This window comes from Felis catus, chromosome C2, assembly GCF_018350175.1.
Source record: "Felis catus isolate Fca126 chromosome C2, F.catus_Fca126_mat1.0, whole genome shotgun sequence".
Classification (NCBI taxonomy): Eukaryota; Metazoa; Chordata; class Mammalia; order Carnivora; family Felidae; genus Felis; species Felis catus.
The window spans coordinates 48242271-48261139 of record NC_058376.1 but is presented as its reverse complement, the minus strand read 5'-3'; the positions used below and the strand labels follow the sequence as shown (position 1 = coordinate 48261139).

General features: G+C 40.7%; 1 protein-coding gene across 3 annotated transcripts in view; it reads right to left on the bottom strand.

The window, feature by feature from the left end:
• The window catches only part of TMEM45A (transmembrane protein 45A), a 72876-nt gene that overhangs the window by 28318 nt on the left and 25689 nt on the right, over positions 1-18869 (bottom strand). Inside the window, exon 1 of one of the 3 annotated variants that reach the window (XR_006585003.1) lies at positions 14629-14653. The exons of the other annotated variants lie outside the window; for them this stretch is intronic. The gene's annotated coding sequence lies outside the window, so the exon portion shown is untranslated. Of the gene's footprint in view, positions 1-14628; positions 14654-18869 lie in introns of those variants that run through there. 3 annotated transcript variants of the gene reach the window in all.

Here is an 18869-nt window from a genome sequence, read left to right as displayed (position 1 = left end):
CTGTGCCAGAAGGGACAGTGTGAAACATCAGAGAAAAGAAGCTGTTTTTAATCTGAGGAAGTCTGTGGCACCCTGGGAAAGGCTTTTGGCAAATTGCTGGCCTTGTAGAAAAGAAATTCATTTTTCTTTGGGATGAGTGCCTCTAAGGTTGCTCAGAGATATGTATGGAAATAATAACTAGTGCTCTCGGCTGCCTGCTTGTCCATTCATTCCCTCATTTCTCCATCCATCGATCCATGCTTTCAACTAATATTTATGAAACAAACACAGTGTTCCAGGTCCATCTCTATCCATTGAAGGCCTCATGTTAGTCAGATTCCCAGGTGATTCACATGCATATTAGAGTTTGATAAACACTGGTCTAAGGCAGTATTTCTCAACAGTGGCACTATTAACATTCTAGGCCAGATAATTCTTTGTTATGTGGGGCCATCTTGTGCTGTGTAGAATATTTATTTAGCAACATGTCTGGCCTCTGCCTACTAGATTCTGGCAGAATTTTTCCCCTCGTTGTGACATCAAAAATATCTACAGACATCGATAAAAGTCCCCTGAGGGGCAAAATCATATTCCCTTCCCCAATTAAGCAGTACTTGTTTAGAAGACCCTAGGTCAAATCCCCTTAACATGAAAATGATTTTTTTTATTTTCTATTGCAAAAAAAAAGAGAAATGTAACAAGTTTAACTGTTACATATTGTCTCAAAATAAGTCCAACCAAGATTATGGGTGCCTTTTTCAGAAAGATAAAGTATGCGTTATTGCAACTAATAAAACAAAACAACCATCATTTGGAAAAATACAGTTTGCAAGATTCTCATGACCTTTTAGGCAAAAATCTTCCAAGTTTTCTATATTACTACTAAGGAAGAAGAAGGGCCTGACATTAAATATGACATACACGAGGTCAAGGACTTAGCATTGGATATCATCACTGCCAACTATATATTTGGACCAGGTGCAATCAAATTATGATCCGTATAGAACACCTTCCATGTTGAAAAAGATGGATAATGTGGGCATAATGCCACCCTCAAATAATGGAAGTGGTGGTGAGGGAGGACAAGTCATGTTCAAAACCAGCTATTGGAAAAATAAGTGAATAAAACAAGCAGAGGCTGAAAGCAGTATGGTGACACCTAAACATTGTACAATTTTGTTGATGTAGGGGAGGAAATGTCGGCAGAATAACTCTTCTGTTTCTTTGCCTCTTGGTGTCAGGAAATGTATGTCTCGTTTATTTTAATTACTAATTTTTTAAAAATAGCCCCCCCAAAAAAGATAGGCGCAACATAGGAAATAATGACTCCTGATTTTGGCAAGTGCCTCTGACAAGTAAAGAAAGAAACAGGGTAATTTCAGCTCTTGAGAAAATAACGCAAAGCCATAAGAGCGCTCAGGCTCAGTTTGGGGCGGTGGGGACAGTGGTTCCACTTCTGAAGTTCTGAGCTAGGCTGGGCTGAGCTAAGCTCAAAGATCAAGGCTACAGTAGGGAACACATGTGAAGTTTATGACACCATTGGCCCAGTCCTGCCCTCAAATATATCCATTTTTACTGGTTCCATTTTGCAGAAGAGGCATTTAGACATTTGGCAGCTTGCCTGAATGTTTGTAGCCAATAAGTGGTACAAGGCAGAAAAGCAACCCAAATCTCTGGGGTACAGATTGGCGGTTTTCTTTCTGCAACACCATAATAACCTTGTTTTAGTTTCCTGTTGTTGCTTTAACAAATTACTGCAACATCTTACGATTCTGGAGGTCAAAAGTCTGAAATGAGTCTCGCTCAGACCTCATTCTCTCTCACTGACGCTGACCCCATTCTCCTGTTGCCACTTGTCCTGATTCTGATTCTCCTGCCTTACTGTTATAAGGACCCTTGTGATTACATTGGGCTTAACCTGAATAATCCATAGTCATCTCCTCATCCCCAAATCCTTAATTTAATCAGATCTTCCAAACACCTTTTACCATGTGAAGGAAGCCAGAATGTGTCACCCCAAAATATGTCTCTTTGACATAAAAATTATTTCGAGCTGAAGGTAATTAAGAATGCAGGGAAAACTCTCTATATCCTCCCTTTTACTGACTAAACACAGGTTATAAATTCCCCTTTCACTGGAGACAGATGCTTATCAGCCCAGAGATGGCACCAGAGAAATCCCCAAACAAAACTTATTCCATTAGTTCCCTCCCGTATATTTATCTTCCCATGGTTTTCTGTCCTTGGAAGCTTAAAACTGATTTACTTTGTCCTGTCCTTTCTCTACAAATTTCTTGTTCTTTGTTAAAGATGTACATAAGCCAGAATTCTAAGATGCTGCTTTGAGTTACTTTTCGTTAAGGTTTCTCCTGAGTGATGTGCACTGCACAGGTTAAAAAACTGTTTTCTTCTTGTTATCTGTCTTTTTGTTAAAGAGTCCCAGCTAAAAAACCAACATGGGTAGAAGCCAACTTTTGCCACCCCTATACATGTAAGGTAACATCTTCTGGGTTTCTAGAGATTAGGGCATGAACATCTTTGAGGCCAAAACTGACCACACCCCCTTAGGAATGCCAGTCACAAGAAGGGCTTCTGACAATCACAAAAACAACATTTTTAAAAATCACTGACAGAGGGGAAGAAGAGAACAGTAATAGAAGGAGGCTTCGACAGACTCACAGGATCCATGTCACTGAGGGAGGCTCAAAAGCATAGTGATGTCTACTTCTGATCCTGGCTATACATAGAATCCCTTGAAGACCTAACAAAAAAAGCAACCAATGCCTGGATCTCAACTCCTAGAATTGCTTCAATTAGTGTGGGTAAACCTGGGCATCAGCATTTTAAAATCTGCCCCCAGGGGATTAATAACTCAGATTCTGGAATCAGACTACTTGAATCCAAAGGCCAGATTCACCTCTGTATGCTTGATCTGAAGCATATTATTTAACTTTGCCTCAGTTTCTTCTATAAAATGGGAATTATTCCATTAATAGAACTACTTTATAAAGCTGAGGATAAACTGACCTAATGCTAGTAAAGTTCCTGCCGCATGGTAGGTACTGCATAAATGTCTCAGAGCTCTCCAGACGGCTATCCTTCCTCCTCAGGCTGGTGCCCACTGTGATTTCTGTGCATGTCCAGGATGTGAAGAGCGGGGTCAGGAGGCACCACAAGCCTAATCTCCCCTGCCCTGCCTGCTTGTGATGGGCTCTGGAAGTGCTTCGCCCAATGTGCCAAGGGAGGGGCAGCAGTAGGAGTGGAGTTGCAGGAATGCATAAAAATTAGACAAGTGAATAAGAAGAAACAACCAGAAAGGCTGGAGTGGAGGTGGAAGAGGTGTGATTGGTCCATGCAAGTTAGGAGGAATGCTCAGGGTCCGGTGATGGTGATCAAGGTTTCAATGTCTGCTAGAGCAGTGGTTCTCCACACAGCTACCACAGCAAAACCATCTGGGAACGAGAAAAACACTTAGAGCCTCTGGTTCCCACGCAGAACAATTAAATCAGAATGTCTGAGGGTGAGACCTGGGAATCCTCTTTCTTTCTTTCTTTCTTTCTTTCTTTCTTTCTTTCTCTCTCTCTCTCTCTCTCTCTCTCTCTCTCTCTTTCTCTCTCTTTCTCTTTCTTTCTTTCTTTCTTTCTTTCTTTCTTTCTTTCTTTCTTTCTTTCTTTCCTTTTTCATTTTGTAAGCTTTCCAGATGATTCTAGTTAGCCAGAGTTGAAAGCATTGGGCCCTTCTCATAAACCTGCCATCTAAGGTTAGTCAGCCTCACCAAACACAACGTGAAGTGAAGTGGAGAGAAAGGCTCATGGTGACAGGATTCCTATTCTATGCCAACACACCTGACACGCACCAATGAATTTAATCCCATAATTATTATCACTGTGTTAGAGATAATAGCAAAGAGGTGCATTTCATAAGAACTGTAATGTGATTATAGTGTCATGACTGAACCCAAGACTCAACCCCAAGTCTATGTCCAAAAGGGACAATGGAAGAAAAATGACCCTTTAGAGAACCCACCACTCTAGGAGCCAAAATAAAGTCCTCTCGATTCCATGAGAGGAATCATTTAACCAGACAGAGACTTGAAAAGTTAACTCACTTCCCAAGTCCATAAGCTTGTAAGTGGAAAAACCGGAATCTTGACTCAAGTCTGTCCACCTCTAATCCTCACCCTCTCTTCCATCATTTCTGCCCTCCACACCTCAAAAGCTAATTGTTACAACCATAACAAGAATCGTTCACTGAATGCTGGCTGTCTCAAACACTGTACTGAGAACTTGACATGTATTCTCCAAGGAAAATCAAGTAAAATGACTGGGACATATCAACAAAATAGTTAATATACGGGGTAAGGGGAAGCACCACTTGGGAGGGTTAGAAAAGCAGCTTCTCTGGTCCCACCCCCAACTTAGTCAGAATCTGCATTTTAAAAAAAAAAAATCCCCCAGGGAATTCATCATCGCATTAAAGTTGGAGAAGACTGGGATGACTGGGTGGCTCAGTCCCTTAAACATCTGACCTCAGCTCATGACTTCACAGTTCGTGGGTTTGGGCCGGGTCGGGCTCTGTGCTGACAGCTCAGAGCCTGGAGTCTGCTTGGAACTCTGTGTCTCCCTCTCTCTCTGCCTTTCCCCCACTCATGCTCTGTCTCTCAAAAATAAATACTTAAAAAAATTTTTTTAAGTTGCAGAAGACTGCTTTAGGTGGTTTTTATTCTGCTTTTTATCTTTCCAAAGAGTTGTTTTGGTGATGTGTAGGCACGGCCTAAGATTCTCCATTTACCAGACCTTACAAGGCTCCAGTGAACAATACACAAGGAAGCAGCTGCCTGCATTTGGTGGTTTACAATGCTGTCAGGAGGGCAGAGGGCCCCAAAACACCCTTTCCCCAGTACAAGTCTTTCCTTGGAGTCTCCCAGGGTGTCGGTCTCTAGATGCACACTGTTGGATTCCAAATACCCTCAGCAAGAGGGTCACTCCTTAACAAGACAAATTACACTGAAAGTGAGATTCACTAATAGCTTATGAAAGCCACAATGGGACAAAGCAGTGTTTCTCAAACTCGCATAATATGCAGACATTTTAAAAGTAAAAAAAAAAAATTTCTTTCCAGAGCCACTATGTTGCCTTAAATTGTTTTTATTATAAACTTTCTTACATAGTAAAAATATATATTTGGACAATTATAAAAATAAACCAATTTACAAATTAAATATAAGAAAAACTACAAAACCAACACAACCAAATAAACAAATAAAATATAATAATTACTTCTGCTAAAATAAATGGACTTTCACGGCATGACTATCACACTGACAGCTCCAGGGTATATTCTTTTTGGTTCAGAACATGTATATTATTTTGTCCCCCAGTGGACTCAATTTTCTATTCAAATTAAATTCCACTGAAAGGCTGTTTGGCATGTTAAGTCCATATTCTTTATGCATCAACCCTTGATAATTAAAGCAGTGCTTCTTGCCTGTCACAATCCTAAATAAAAATGTAAGCTGCAGCACAGATATCATTGGTTGAACTCCGATATAAGATGTGTATGCAGGTGATCTAGGAGATGCTAATAATATTTCTCAGTTCTTGTTGAAATGAAAGTGCAGAGTTAGATTATTATAATAGAAAGTTTACAGACCTCTTTCTCTGCCCACAAGAACATGTCGGCAGATGCCTAGTAATTATCAACCTTAATTTGGCAAATGCTGGAATGAAGAATTAGGAAGAACTGGGTGCCTGGGTGGCTCAGTTGGTTAAGAGTCTGACTTCGGCTCAGGTCATGATCTCCCGGTTCATGGGTTCAAGCCTAGTGTTGGACTCTGTGCTGACAGCCTGGAACCTGGAACCTGCTTCTGATTTTGTGTCTCCCTCTCTCTCTCTGCCCCTCTCCCCCTTGTGCTCTCTCTCTCTCTCTCTCTCTCTCTCTCAAAAATAAACATCAAAAAAAAATTTTTTAAAGAATTAAGAAGAGGGGCGCCTGGGTGGTGCAGTCAGTTAAGCGTCCGACTTCAGCCAGGTCACGATCTCGCGGTCCGTGAGTTCGAGCCCCGCGTCAGGCTCTGGGCTGATGGCTCAGAGCCTGGAGCCTGTTTCCGATTCTGTGTCTCCCTCTCTCTCTGCCCCTTCCCCGTTCATGCTCTGTCTCTCTCTGTCCCAAAAATAAATAAAAAACGTTGAAAAAAAATTAAAAAAAAAAAAAAGAATTAAGAAGAACTATACCTCAATAGTTAATGGGGGGAAATTCCTCTTTATATAAATATTTCAGCTAGTAAATGCAGAAGAAGTGATAGAATTTAGAATTCACAAGCCCTAATGAATTAATAAACTCAGCCACTAATAAACAAAGATGGCTAAATACAAATCAAAACCACAATGAGATACCACCTCACGCCTGTCAGAATTGCTACAATTAACAACTCAGGCAACAACAGATATTGGCAAGGACGCAGAGAAAGAACCCTTTTGCACTGCTGGTGGGAATGCAAACCGGTGCAGCCACTCTGGAAAACAGTATGGAGGTTCCTCAAAAAATTAAAAATAGAACTACCCTATAAATCAGAAATTGCAGTACTAGGTATTTATCCAAAGGATACAAAAATGCTGATTCGGAAGGGCACATGCACCTCAATGTTTACAGCAACACTATGAACAATAACCAAAGTATGGAAAGAGATCAAATGTCCATCGACTGATGAATGGATAAAGAAGATGTGGTATATACACACAATGGAATATTACTCGGTGATCAAAAAGAATGAAATTTTGCCATTTGCAACAACGTGGATGGAACTAGAGTGTATTGTGTTAAGCAAAATAAGTCAGTCAGAGAAAGACAAATATATGATTTCACTCATGTGGAATTTAAGAAAGAAAACAGATGAACATAGGGAAAGGGAAGGAAAAATAAGATAAAAACAGAGAAGGAGACAAACCATTACAGACTCTTAAATACAGAGAACAAACTGAGGTTGTGGTGGGGTGTTGGGTGAGGGCATGGGTTAAATGGGTGATGGGCATTAAGGAGGGCACTTGATGTGATGAGCACTGGGTGTTGTATATAAGTGATGAATCACTAAATTCTATTCCTGAAATCATTATTACACTATGTTAACTAACTTGGATTTAAATTTTTAAAAAAATGGTTGACATCCCAGAGAGATAACCTGACAAGGTGTGCCTGAAGTATTCTTGCAAAAAAAAAAAAAATTAGCTTCGGTGTGATTCAGCCTCTCTATATAATTACCAATTGATAGGACATTCAGGAGCAGAGGAGCATGTCAAACGATATCTTAGGGATACAACAGTAAAATCCAGATGATGCAAAATTATACAGGACAAACTAGTTTCTTCAACAGATAAATTTAAGAAAAACAGAGGTAAAAGGAGAACACATATACCAATAGAGAGTTCTGAGTGGTATCTACAATTGTGATGTATGGACAATATTTAGATCTTAATTCAAATAAAAATAATTCAGGATTTTAAATTTCACAGGGGTAATAATAGCATTGTGTTTAAGTTTTTTAAGGAATCTTTATTTTTTAGAGATACACACTGAAATATTATGGACCAAACAATATGACTTGAATTAGTTTCAAAATTGTAATGGTTGATTTTGTGTTAAACTTGCTAAGCTCATGATACCCAATTTTTAGTCAAACACCATCTAGATGTTGCTGTGAGGGTATTTTTTAGACAGAATCAACATTCAACATTTAGACATTGAATAAAGCAGATTACCCTCCACACGGGGGGGGGGGGCAGGGGGAGGGCAGTGGAGAGCTCATCTAATCATTTGAAAGCTTTAAGAGAAAGGAAGCAATCTGGCCTCCAGATTGTTTTCCTAATAGAAACTGCAACATCAACTCTTCCTTGGGTCTCCAGCCTGCTGGTTTAGGACTTCAGATTTCAGACTTGCCAGCCCCCATAATTGCAAGAGTCAATTCCTCTAATATCTCTCTCTCTCTCTCTCTCTCTCTCTCTCTCTCTCTCTCTCTCTTTCTCCAACCCCATGTATTTGTATATACATATACATACATCCTTCTGGTTCTGTTCTCTGGAGAATTCTAACACAAAAATAATGATTTGGGGGAGGAAAATATGGATTAGGAAATAGATAAAAGAAAGTTGGCTATGAGTTAGTGATTGTTGAAACTAGGTAACAACTATGTTATACTGTTTCTTCTACTTTGGAATCTTCTTGAAATTTTCCATTTGAAAACTTGGGAAAGATGAAAATAAATGGAAAAGTCAACCAGAGACCCAGTTTTTCTGTCACTGAGCCTGACAACATAGCAGCATGTTAGAAATCAAGGCTGTCCTGATTTAAATCCAAGGCTGTGACTGCAAGACTCACAAAGGAGAAATGAAAGCTGGAAGGGCTTGGCCTTGGAGGTGACTCTTCTCTTGATCATGAACTTCCAGTCTAATTTACACTGCACCTCCTCTGGCCCTCAGTACCCGCACATCCCTTTACCACAGCACTTTCTTGCATTTTTACTCTCAATCTCTTCTCACTAACCAGGAGTTCCTTACTCATTCAAGCACCAAGCTTGCATTAAAAAATGTTAGATCAATAAATCTAAGCAATGCCTATGCTTTTTTTAAAAAAATTTTTTAAGTTTATTTTTGAGAGAGAGAGACACACAGAGAGACAGAGCATGAGAGGGGGAGAAGCAGAGAAAGAGGGAGATGCAGAATCCGAAGCAGGCTCCAGGCTCTGAGCCTGTCAGCACAGAGCCTGATGTGGGAACCGAATTCACAAACCATGAGATCAGGATGCTTAACCAACTGAGCCACCCAGGCGCCCCTAAGCAATTCCTACTCTTAAGCCAACTCATGCTACTGCTTTCTAGCTCTTATTTTCTTCTAATTGTTAGAGTCTACCACTAAGTGCTCTATTTCTAATTTCTGCACATGCTCTGATTCTAAATAGTCCACCCTCACCACCAAAGGGAGTGAATTTTGGCATTCGTCATCATAGAATTTTGTAAAATTAACCTTCAAAATCCCATTTCCTGGGCAAGAAACAAAATCCCATGTAACAAGTAGCCTAATTTGCAGTGCTTTTTTTCCAACTTCTTAAAAAGCAAAAGCTCTCTAACTCGTAGGATCTGTTATGAGAGCCATTCTTTTACCCAGCTTTGCCCCTGAGGTGGCATAATTTCAATGTGAATATTCATTCAAATGGGCTCTTTCTTTGGCTTTGTCATTGTATTCTGCATGGTTTGGGAATAAAATCATTGATTTCACAATTGGAGTTAAGAAAATCCTAGAATATCCCATTTTACAAATTAAATAAGCGAAAAAAAATTGGCCCAATGCCAGATTTTATTTTGAATAAAATGTGTACAGGAGAGAGAAACTAAGAAAAGAAAAAAGAAAAAAAAAAAAAAGAAGAGACAGAAATAGGCATCTCTGATAGGCATCTAAACTCTAGCCTCCTCTAGAGGCGCTTGGGTGCCTCAGTCAGTTAAGCGCCAACTTTGACTAAGGTCATGATCTCGAGGTTCAAGCCCCACTTTGGGCTCTGTGCTGATAGCTCAGAGCCTGGAGCCCAGAACCTGCTTAGGATTCTGTGTCTCCCTCTCTCTCTGACCCTCCCCTGCTCATTCTCTGTCTCTCTCTATTTCTCTCTCTCTCTCAAAAATAAATAAAGTGTTAAAAAAAATTAAAAACAAAAAAACTCTGGCCTCCTCTAAATTCACATTCAGACAACAAAAAGTGGAGAGTTTTGTAGTTCGCTATACTCCATGGAAAAAGCTCTGACTCCTATACAAGAAAATGAGGGGTCAGAGTGAGTTGAAGACTCCTTCCCTCCTGCCCTATCCCCTGTCCCTTGATTCACCCTTAAAGTCATTACTTCAGCCCAAAGAAATATCCACCTTTGTTTCTGCCTCCACCTTACAGAAGGGCAGGGCACAAGGTCGTGACAAACCTCAAGGTAAATGAGAATGAACATAGGGAATAAAGAAGAAAGAGTAAATTTTTCTAGGCTGGGCTGCCAGTGTCTGAGTTGAGTTACATGGCCATGAAAAACAGCAAGGCTTCGTGAGAAAACTATACACAAGCCTCATAGCCTTTGACAGAGATCTTAAAGGTCCCCAGAAAATATGTCAATAACCAGTGTTGACAACTATGCAAGAATGTCACCCACATTTCTAGTTCCTGCCCTTCAACACTTGGTACCACTTTGGACAATGTGGTATAGACCAAATTCAGCAGCAGCAACAACAGCAACAAAAGTATAGGATACTCAGTGACATCTGAATTCTAGATAAGCAACAAATTTTTTTAGCATAAACATGTCCTATATGTTTCATGTGTTATTTGAAATTCAGATTTCACTGGGTGCCCTGTGTTTTATCTGGCATCCCATGAAACGATTTCCATTGGGTAAAGAACATTGCAACAGCTCAGGGTAGAGATTTCTCAAGCCATACCCATGAAGCTGGGGAAGAATTTGACACTGAAGTGCCACATGAACATAAGAGGAAAAAATTCAAGAATATGTCTGTTTCAGGGTGCCTGAGTGGCTCAGTCAGTTAAGCATCTGATTCTCCATCTCAGTTCAGGTCACGATCTCATGGTTCACGGGTTCCAGCCCTGCATCAGGCTCTGTGCTGATGGTGATGGTGTGGAGCCTCCTTGGGATTCTGTCTTTCTTTCTGCCCCTCCCCTGCTTGTTCACCCTCTCTCTCTCCCTTTCTCTTTCTCTCTCTCTCTCTCAAAATAAATAAACTTGAAAAATAAATATTTCTCTCCTCTCTCTGCCCCTCCCCTGTTTGTGTGCTCACTTGCTCTCTCTCTCAAAATAAATAAATAAACTTGGGGGAAAAAGATAATGTTTCTGTTTCTCCAAGCATGAAATTCATTAGAAGAGACTGACATGTTTCTCTGAGTAAGAGATCTCAAGTTGATTTAGCTGTGACTTCTAGAGTCAGACACACTACCGTTGCACCACAAAGTCACAGGCCATGACTTCTGAATATTTCCAGATCTATATTTAAACATCCTGTACTTTTCTGGGGGCGCCTGGGTGGCTCAGTCGGTTAAGTGTCCGACTTCGGCTAGGGTCATGATCTCACTGTTTGTGGGTTCGAGCCCCACGTCGGTCTCTGTGCTGACAGCTCAGAGCCTGGGACCTGCTTCAGATTCTGTGTCTTCCTCTCTCTCTCTCTCTGCCCCTCCCATGCTCACACTATGTCAATCTCTCTCTCAAAAAATAAACATTAAAAAAAATTAAAAATAAATAAATAAATAAATAAATAAATAAATAAATAAACATCCTGTACTTTTCTGAATTATACCCTGGCTATTTCTTTTTCTTTTCTTTTTAGAGAGAGACAGAGTGAGTAAGGGAGAGGGGTAGAAGGAGAGAAAGAGAGAGAATCCATACTAAGCATGGAGCCTGACACAGGGCTCAATCCCAGGACCCTTGGATCATGCCCTGAGCCAAAATCAAGACTCAGACACTCAACCAACTGTGCCACCCAGGCATCCCTATCCTGGCTATTTCTTAATCAAAACTGTCCCATTGCCTCATTTTTGAAATGAGGAATTTGATCTAAAACAGTGGTATCATCAGGTAAGCTACAGACCCCTGCATCAAGATGCCATTGTAAGAGGCCACCTGAACTGGTATGTCTTTTTTTTTTTTTCTCAGTCAATAGATACTAAAAGTATAGCCACAATCCAATTGTTGGATGGGGTAGGGAGGGATCCCAAAAGTCCTCTGATATTAAAAATGGGTCAATCTTGGGGCGCCTGGGTGGCTCAGTCAGTTAAGCATCCGACTTTGGCCCAGGTCATGATCTCACGGTCCGTGAGTTCGAGCCCTGCATCGGACTCCGTGCTGACAGCTCAGAGCCTGGAGCCTGTTTCGGATTCTGTGTCTCCCTCTCTCTGACCCTCCCCTGTTCATGCTCTGTCTCTCCCTGTCTCAAAAATAAATAAACATTAAAAAAAATTGAATACAAAAAAATGGGTCAATCTCTTATTTGCTAAGGTTGGAAGTATTGATAAATGATGATTTTCAATGTTTCTTCCAATCTCTTCATGATTCCTAGCATCAGAGCCACCAAATAATTGGTTCTTTGCTGGTTCTTCTGAAAATCAGTTCTGAACAAGTAGAATAAGAGTCGTGGGGCTCAAAGTTAGAAGGACTGATCATAAACAACAGACATTGGTAATGATGCAAAAAAAGGGGAACCCTGTTACAGTGTTGGTAGAAATTCAAACCATGCAGCCACTTTGGAGAACAGTGTGAAGGTTCCTCCAAAAGTTAAAAATAGAACTACCCTATGACTCAGCAATTGCATTACTATTCATTTATACAAAAATACAGATTGGAAGAGGAACATGCACCCCAATGTTTATAGCAGCATTATCAACAATAGCCAAACTATGGAGAGAGGCCAAATGTCCATTGACAGAGGAACGAATAAAGAAAATGTGGCATACACACACTCACACACACACACACACACACACAATGGAATATCACTCAACTATCAAAAAGAATTAAATTTTGCCATTTGTGACAGTGTGGATGGAACTAGAATGTATTATGCTAAGTGAAATAAGTCAGTGAGAGAAAGACTAATATCATATGATTTCACTCATATGTGGAATTTAGGAAACAAAACAGATGAACATATGGGAAGGGAAAAAGAGAGAGAGAGAGAGGGAAACAAACCATAAGAGACTCTTAACAACAGAGAACAAACTGAGGGCTGATGGAGGAGAGGTGGGAGGAGGGATGGGCTAAATGAGTGATGTGTATTAAGGAGGGTACTTATTATGATGAGCACTGGATGTTATATCTAAGTAATGAACCAGTAAATTCTACTCCTGAAACCTATATTACACTATATGTCAACTAAATAGAATTTAAATAAAAATTTGGAAGGAAAAAAAAGAAGGACTGGACATAAAGGTGGTCAAGTATGATGGGCACTATATTAATCTTGCTGTTCCCTTAATGGATTTAACAAATACAATATATCTTCTGAATTCCTGTTGGTACTTTATTTCTTTTCCTATAGTCACATACCAAAGTAATTTAGATGGGGTAATTTATAGACATTTTGGTCTCCATAAATGAGTTGTTAAAAATTTGCTTTATTTTTAAATTTTTGTAATGTTTATTTATTTTTGAGAGAGAGAGAGACAGAGCATGAATGGGGGGAGGGTCAGAGAGAGAGAGAGACACAGAATCTGAAACAGGCTCCAGGCTCTGAGCTGTCAGCACAGAGCCCGATGCGAGGCTCGAACTCACAAACCACGAGATCATGACTTGAGCCAAAGTCAGACGCTTAACCAACTGAGCCACCCAGGCACCCCCAAAATTTACTTTTTTGTTAATTTTCACTTATCCTTACTTCAAAAGTATTTATGATGTGCTAACCCTAAACCAGGTATTATATTCTGCTCTTGATGACAAACTACTACATACTACATTTTACAAAGAGATAAATGCAAAGAAAGATGAAGTCCCTTGTTCAGTGTTTCCTGATGAAGATGATGCTCTCAAAATTATATATATCATAAATTATATTTATGTATTTTAAATACCTATTTTAAAATACTAATAGATGATATGAGATTTTTATGTCTTGGTCTAAAAAAAAATTGAGAAACATGACTGTAGCCACATTTACTCACTTTCTGCCTTTGACTGCAAATATAAAAGTCAATCTTGACCCAAAGATTTCCTTCCACTTAGAGCTTCCTACCTTAAAAAAGACTCCTAATCGGGGCGCCTGGGTGGCGCAGTCGGTTAAGCGTCCGACTTCAGCCAGGTCACGATCTCGTGGTCCGTGAGTTCGAGCCCCGCGTCGGGCTCTGGGCTGATGGCTCGGAGCCTGGAGCCTATTTCCGATTCTGTGTCTCCCTCTCTCTCTGCCCCTCCCCCATTCATGCTCTGTCTCTCTCTGTCCCAAAAATAAATAAACGTTGGAAAAAAAATTAAAAAAAAAAAAGACTCCTAATTACTCAGAGGACTCTGAAGCACAATGTGTTCTTTGTAACTTAATTTGTTTGAATTATAACCTATCCTGCTGTAATCCAAAACTGATGGGAGAAAAAAAAATTAGAACTGTTTTGGTGATTATATTTTTCATTATTTATTTAAAATGCAGGTTGCCTAGTTCGCTCAGTGGGTTGAGCATCTGGCTCTTGATATTGGCTCAAGTCATGATCTCACGGTTGGTGAGATCGAGTGCCACATCAGGCTCTGCACTGAGCATAGAGCCTGCTTGGAATTCTCTCTCCCTCTCTCTATGCCCCTCCCCCCGCTTTCCCTCACATGTGCTCTCTCTCTCTCTCTCTCAAAATAAATAAACCTTAAAATAAAACAAAAGTAAAATAAAATAAAATAACAAGAATTCCTTATGACTAGTTTTCCTTAAGCCTACCTATAGCACTGTCTACATGTTTCCTATGAGAAGACCTCACATTGCCTCCTCCTTTTAACAATGAGTCTTATACCAAGTCCAACAAAAACAAAACAGGTGAGGAAAGACAGCACCTTAAATCTGTGTGAGACTTTTAACACTTCCAAGCCCATGATCTGGTTAATTCCATGAAGGACGTTATGAAGTATGATCAGGAATGCGGGGAGAAGACGACTCACCTGAAGATTCATAACTGAGGTGTAACTAAACTGCCAGTCTCCTCTATTCCCAGCTTCAAACCTTTTTTTCACTGTTGCTCATTGACAGAAGTCAAAAAAGACATCTAATTAAAAGCGGACAAAAACATGTGATAAACCAGCAATAACAGGACTTTGGGGAGGGAAAGCCAACCAGAGACTGCCGTGCAAGAAAAATAATAAGCCCCACAAGGGCTAAAAAGATTTTTCAAGTAACTCCTTAGAATCTACTCGAACACAGTGAGGGGCCTCAGGGTCCTACACTGGATGGTCTCTTGAGGCCCCATCTAGCTCCCTGACACCACTATTCAGTGTCTGGTCGGCATCGCAGCTACACAGAAGTCAGATCACAATCCATCACCAGATATAAGGAGGTTGCAAAAAAAATAAAAAAGAAAGCAAGGCCAGAGATTTCTGGAGGCAGCATTGTTAGTCAGCACATATATGGTTTACCATTTACTTAAACAGTGTGCATAGATTAGGGCTTAATATGGAGGAAGCACCTGCAAAATACTCTACTTACAGTGTCTTATCTTATCCTCCCACCTATTCTCAAAGGATACAAATTACCGCTAGCCTCCTGGTATTAAGAAAGGAGGAAACCAAGGCTTAGAAAAGATAAGTAACTTACTGAAAGGGTTCTAGTTAAACGGCAGAGCTGGGATTTGAAGCTGGTGTGGGTGACTCTGGAACCCATGCTCTTACTAATCTGCCCTTGCCCCTCCCTGTGTGCTTCAAGGACAATGAGGACTCCAGCATGCCTGGCCCAGAAGGCAATGTAGGGCCGAAGTGGAAATACGGGAAGATGGCTAGAAATGAGGCTTCAAAGGCTGCTCAATGTCAGCCAAAGAAGCTGCCATTCCGGCTGTACACTGGGCTTCGCTGGGAACTGTCATTATCCACGACAGGAAAAGGAAAGGGTGAAAATTGCGACAAGTACAGAGCACCTGACATACGGCTCCCCTGCCAGTATCAGGAAGCTAGTAAAAGCTTTGAAGAAAAGAAGTTACGTGGTGTAAATGGTATTTCAGGAAGATTAATCTGACAGCCACGCACAGAAGGTATTAAAGGGAACAAGAGGCTGGAGGCAAGGAAACTGGTTAAGAGGCTATTGCAGACGCTTGTTTCTGAGATGATGAGTCTGAGTTGGAACAGAGCAGTGAGAACAGAGGAAAAGGGACAAATGTAAGTGTTACCCATGATGAAAGAACTGACTGGCCCAGAGGAGCTTCACAGCCAAGGCTATGGTCTGTGATGGTCTGAGGCAGTGTGAAGAGAGGAGAAACACTACCAGCTGGTAGTTGCCTCAGCCCTGCACACTCAGGAACCTGTCTTTTCTGTCTCCTCACCAGACCACAAGCTCCGAAGACACAGGGACCTTTCTTGTTCCTGGCAGCTCCATACCACAGGCCAGGTGTTTGGTAGACTTAACAAATATCAACTGGCAGTCTGTTTCCTCTGTCTGGAACTCTGTTTCCACTTTTTCCTGGAAACTTCATGTAGGAAGGCCTTCCCGAAGGCCCAGCGAAAATGTTTCTTCTTCAGAGAGGCTCCCATGACCAGTCAGCCTAAATTAGGTCCTCCAGTTTTCCTGCCCATAGAAAACCTTTCTTCACGGTACTTATTACAATGTGGAATTTTATATTTGTTGTTTTTTCATTTATTTATTTTTGTTGTTTTTGTCATCGGTGGTAATTTCCCAACTTCCCCCACTACACTAAAAGCTCTGCAAGATCTGCATTTCTTTTCACCACTGAGTCCCCAACAACCAGTACAGCACTGTCCCATAGAGATAAAATGCAAGCCATATATGTAATTTTAAATTTCCAGCAGCCACATCTTTTACAGTAAGAAGAAACAGGTGAAATTAATCTTAAGACTATGTTTTACTTAACCAAATATATCCAAAGTGTTATCATTTAAGTATGTGTGATTTATTGAAAAATTGATGGGATAGTTCACATTCCTTTTTTTTTTCTTTGTACTAAGTCTTTACTTTCTGTATTTTACACTCATAGCACATCTCAATGGGGACTAGACACACATCAAGTGTTCCATAGTCATGTATGGCTAGTGGCAACCATAATGGATAACACAGACCCTTGCAAGGTGTTTGACCTGTATTACTTACTTAATAAGTAAGATTCATGAGCAAGGGAAGGTGGAAAGGGAAAAAAGAAGGAAAAAAATGGGGAGAGGAAAAAAGACAGAGAAACTAACATTTGTCAGGTGTTTTACGTTGGGTTCTTTCATACATCAATAAATTATATGACTTATTTCTAACATCAACCCTGGTGAGGTAGACATTATGAAAACCATCTTTATTAATGGGACACCAGTTTATAAATGTCATGTAACTTGCCCAGGATTACGCTGTCTTTTGAGTGAAAGAACCAAGATTCAGAATGCAATCTTCCTTTCCCAATTGTGATGCCTGCACTCACAGAAGTCGTACATAACAAGTTTAGTCAAGCCCAGACTGTTATCTAAATCTCTCTTTCATCCAGATAAAACATCCCAGTGCTCCTATATATTGTTTTGAATCTTACAGACACTCTCATTTCAAAAGTGTGCTCTGATCATGGCAGGCTAACATGGCAGTCTCCCTTTTTCTCCTCCAGAAATGTTTTAGAGAAATCTTTATCCTATTTTCTGCTCTCCATTAGAACACCACTATGACCAAACAAAATTGTGGCATTTGCAGTACCCCAAATATGCCAAGCTCTCTAACATGCTTCCTAGCTCTACATAGTTTTCCTGCTACCTAGAACCTTTCTCCTTCACGCAGTTAACATGCATCCTACATGACTCAGTTCAAGAAAAAAAAGAAAGAAGAAAAGGAAAAGACTCAATTTTTTCAGTCATCTCATCTCAGGCAAGGAATCTCCATGGCCCACTCCCCAAGTGTGAGGTCCCCCGTTTCTGTGTTCACAAAGCACTCACGTGGAATTTTTCATGCAAACCATCATTATACTTCTAAGGTCTCCCTCACTAGACTGAACTTCTAGAAAGCAAGAACTATGTCTTTTATCTTTATATCCCCATTGGCCAGCATTTGTTGAATAGGTTGTTAAATAAGTAGATAAAGAAATGGATGGATTGATGAGCATGCTCATAGCCCTGTTTAAGTACAAGAAGCAATACCTGGTACCACACAGCCCAAAGAGTTAAAGAGGACTAGAGTGCTCTTGCAATACCTGCATTGCACTCGGCCAGTCGTCAAGGTCTGGGTCACAGTAACAAGAGCAGATGGCATCAGATGAGCACCCAGTGATGCCTTCAACCATATCATAAGAAACAATGTTTTAAGCTATGCAGAAGATGTAGCAAAATTGGGACTTACCCCACTGTTGGCTCCTAGGAGGTTAGAGATATGTGGAAGTCGGGAAATAGTTAGGGATGTAGTGGGTAGGAAGAAGCATCCTAAGCATCAAAATGTGGCCAGAGAGCCAAAGAGCCTAGGCATGCTAACCTGGAGGGACAGGGGACACGCAGTGTTGGTATCCATCTATCCCTCAGAAGGGAAAATGGTGGCAGACTGCACTGAGAAAAGTGCCAAACTGTAGGAACTTAGTTCTTCCTAACTCACAACACCTTGGGCAAGTATTTTTACCCCTGGGGATACCTTGAAAGATGTTTGTAGATGGAACTTTTGGCTGCACCTGAGATTGTGGTCTGTAGTAGGTGTTGGGCCAGAGCTTCTAAACTTTGATGCAGCACACTTGTGTACGGGGTACAGTTGTGCCAGAGGAAAATACAAATTCCCACAGTCCCCGGAACAGCCAGGTGAATGTAAGGTAGGAACAAGGCTTATGGAAGCCAGAACCTACTCCCCAGTGCTGGACCATTGCCTAGGAATGAGCCCTCTCATCTACATGGTATCATGTTCTATGTAAACTCTGTCATGAAAAAATGTTGGAAAGTATAGAGTTAGACTATAGGAGGTAAATGAGCAAGCTTCAGAGACTTAGGAATTTTAAAAAGTATTTCATTTTGACAGGGCCAAGTGAGTAGAATGTACTAGATATGCAGTAGCCAGGATCTGGCCCAACAGTCTTGCAGGATTGTGAGCTCTCAAATGCAAGTACAGACCAAAACCAGTGGGTGCTCCTGAGAATTCAGGTGGAAGCTGGAACACTAGCTCGTGGAACCACTGAAAGTAAACTAATAACAATAACCCACAAGAATAAGGCCCAGGTCCTCAATAAAGGCACACTCTAAAA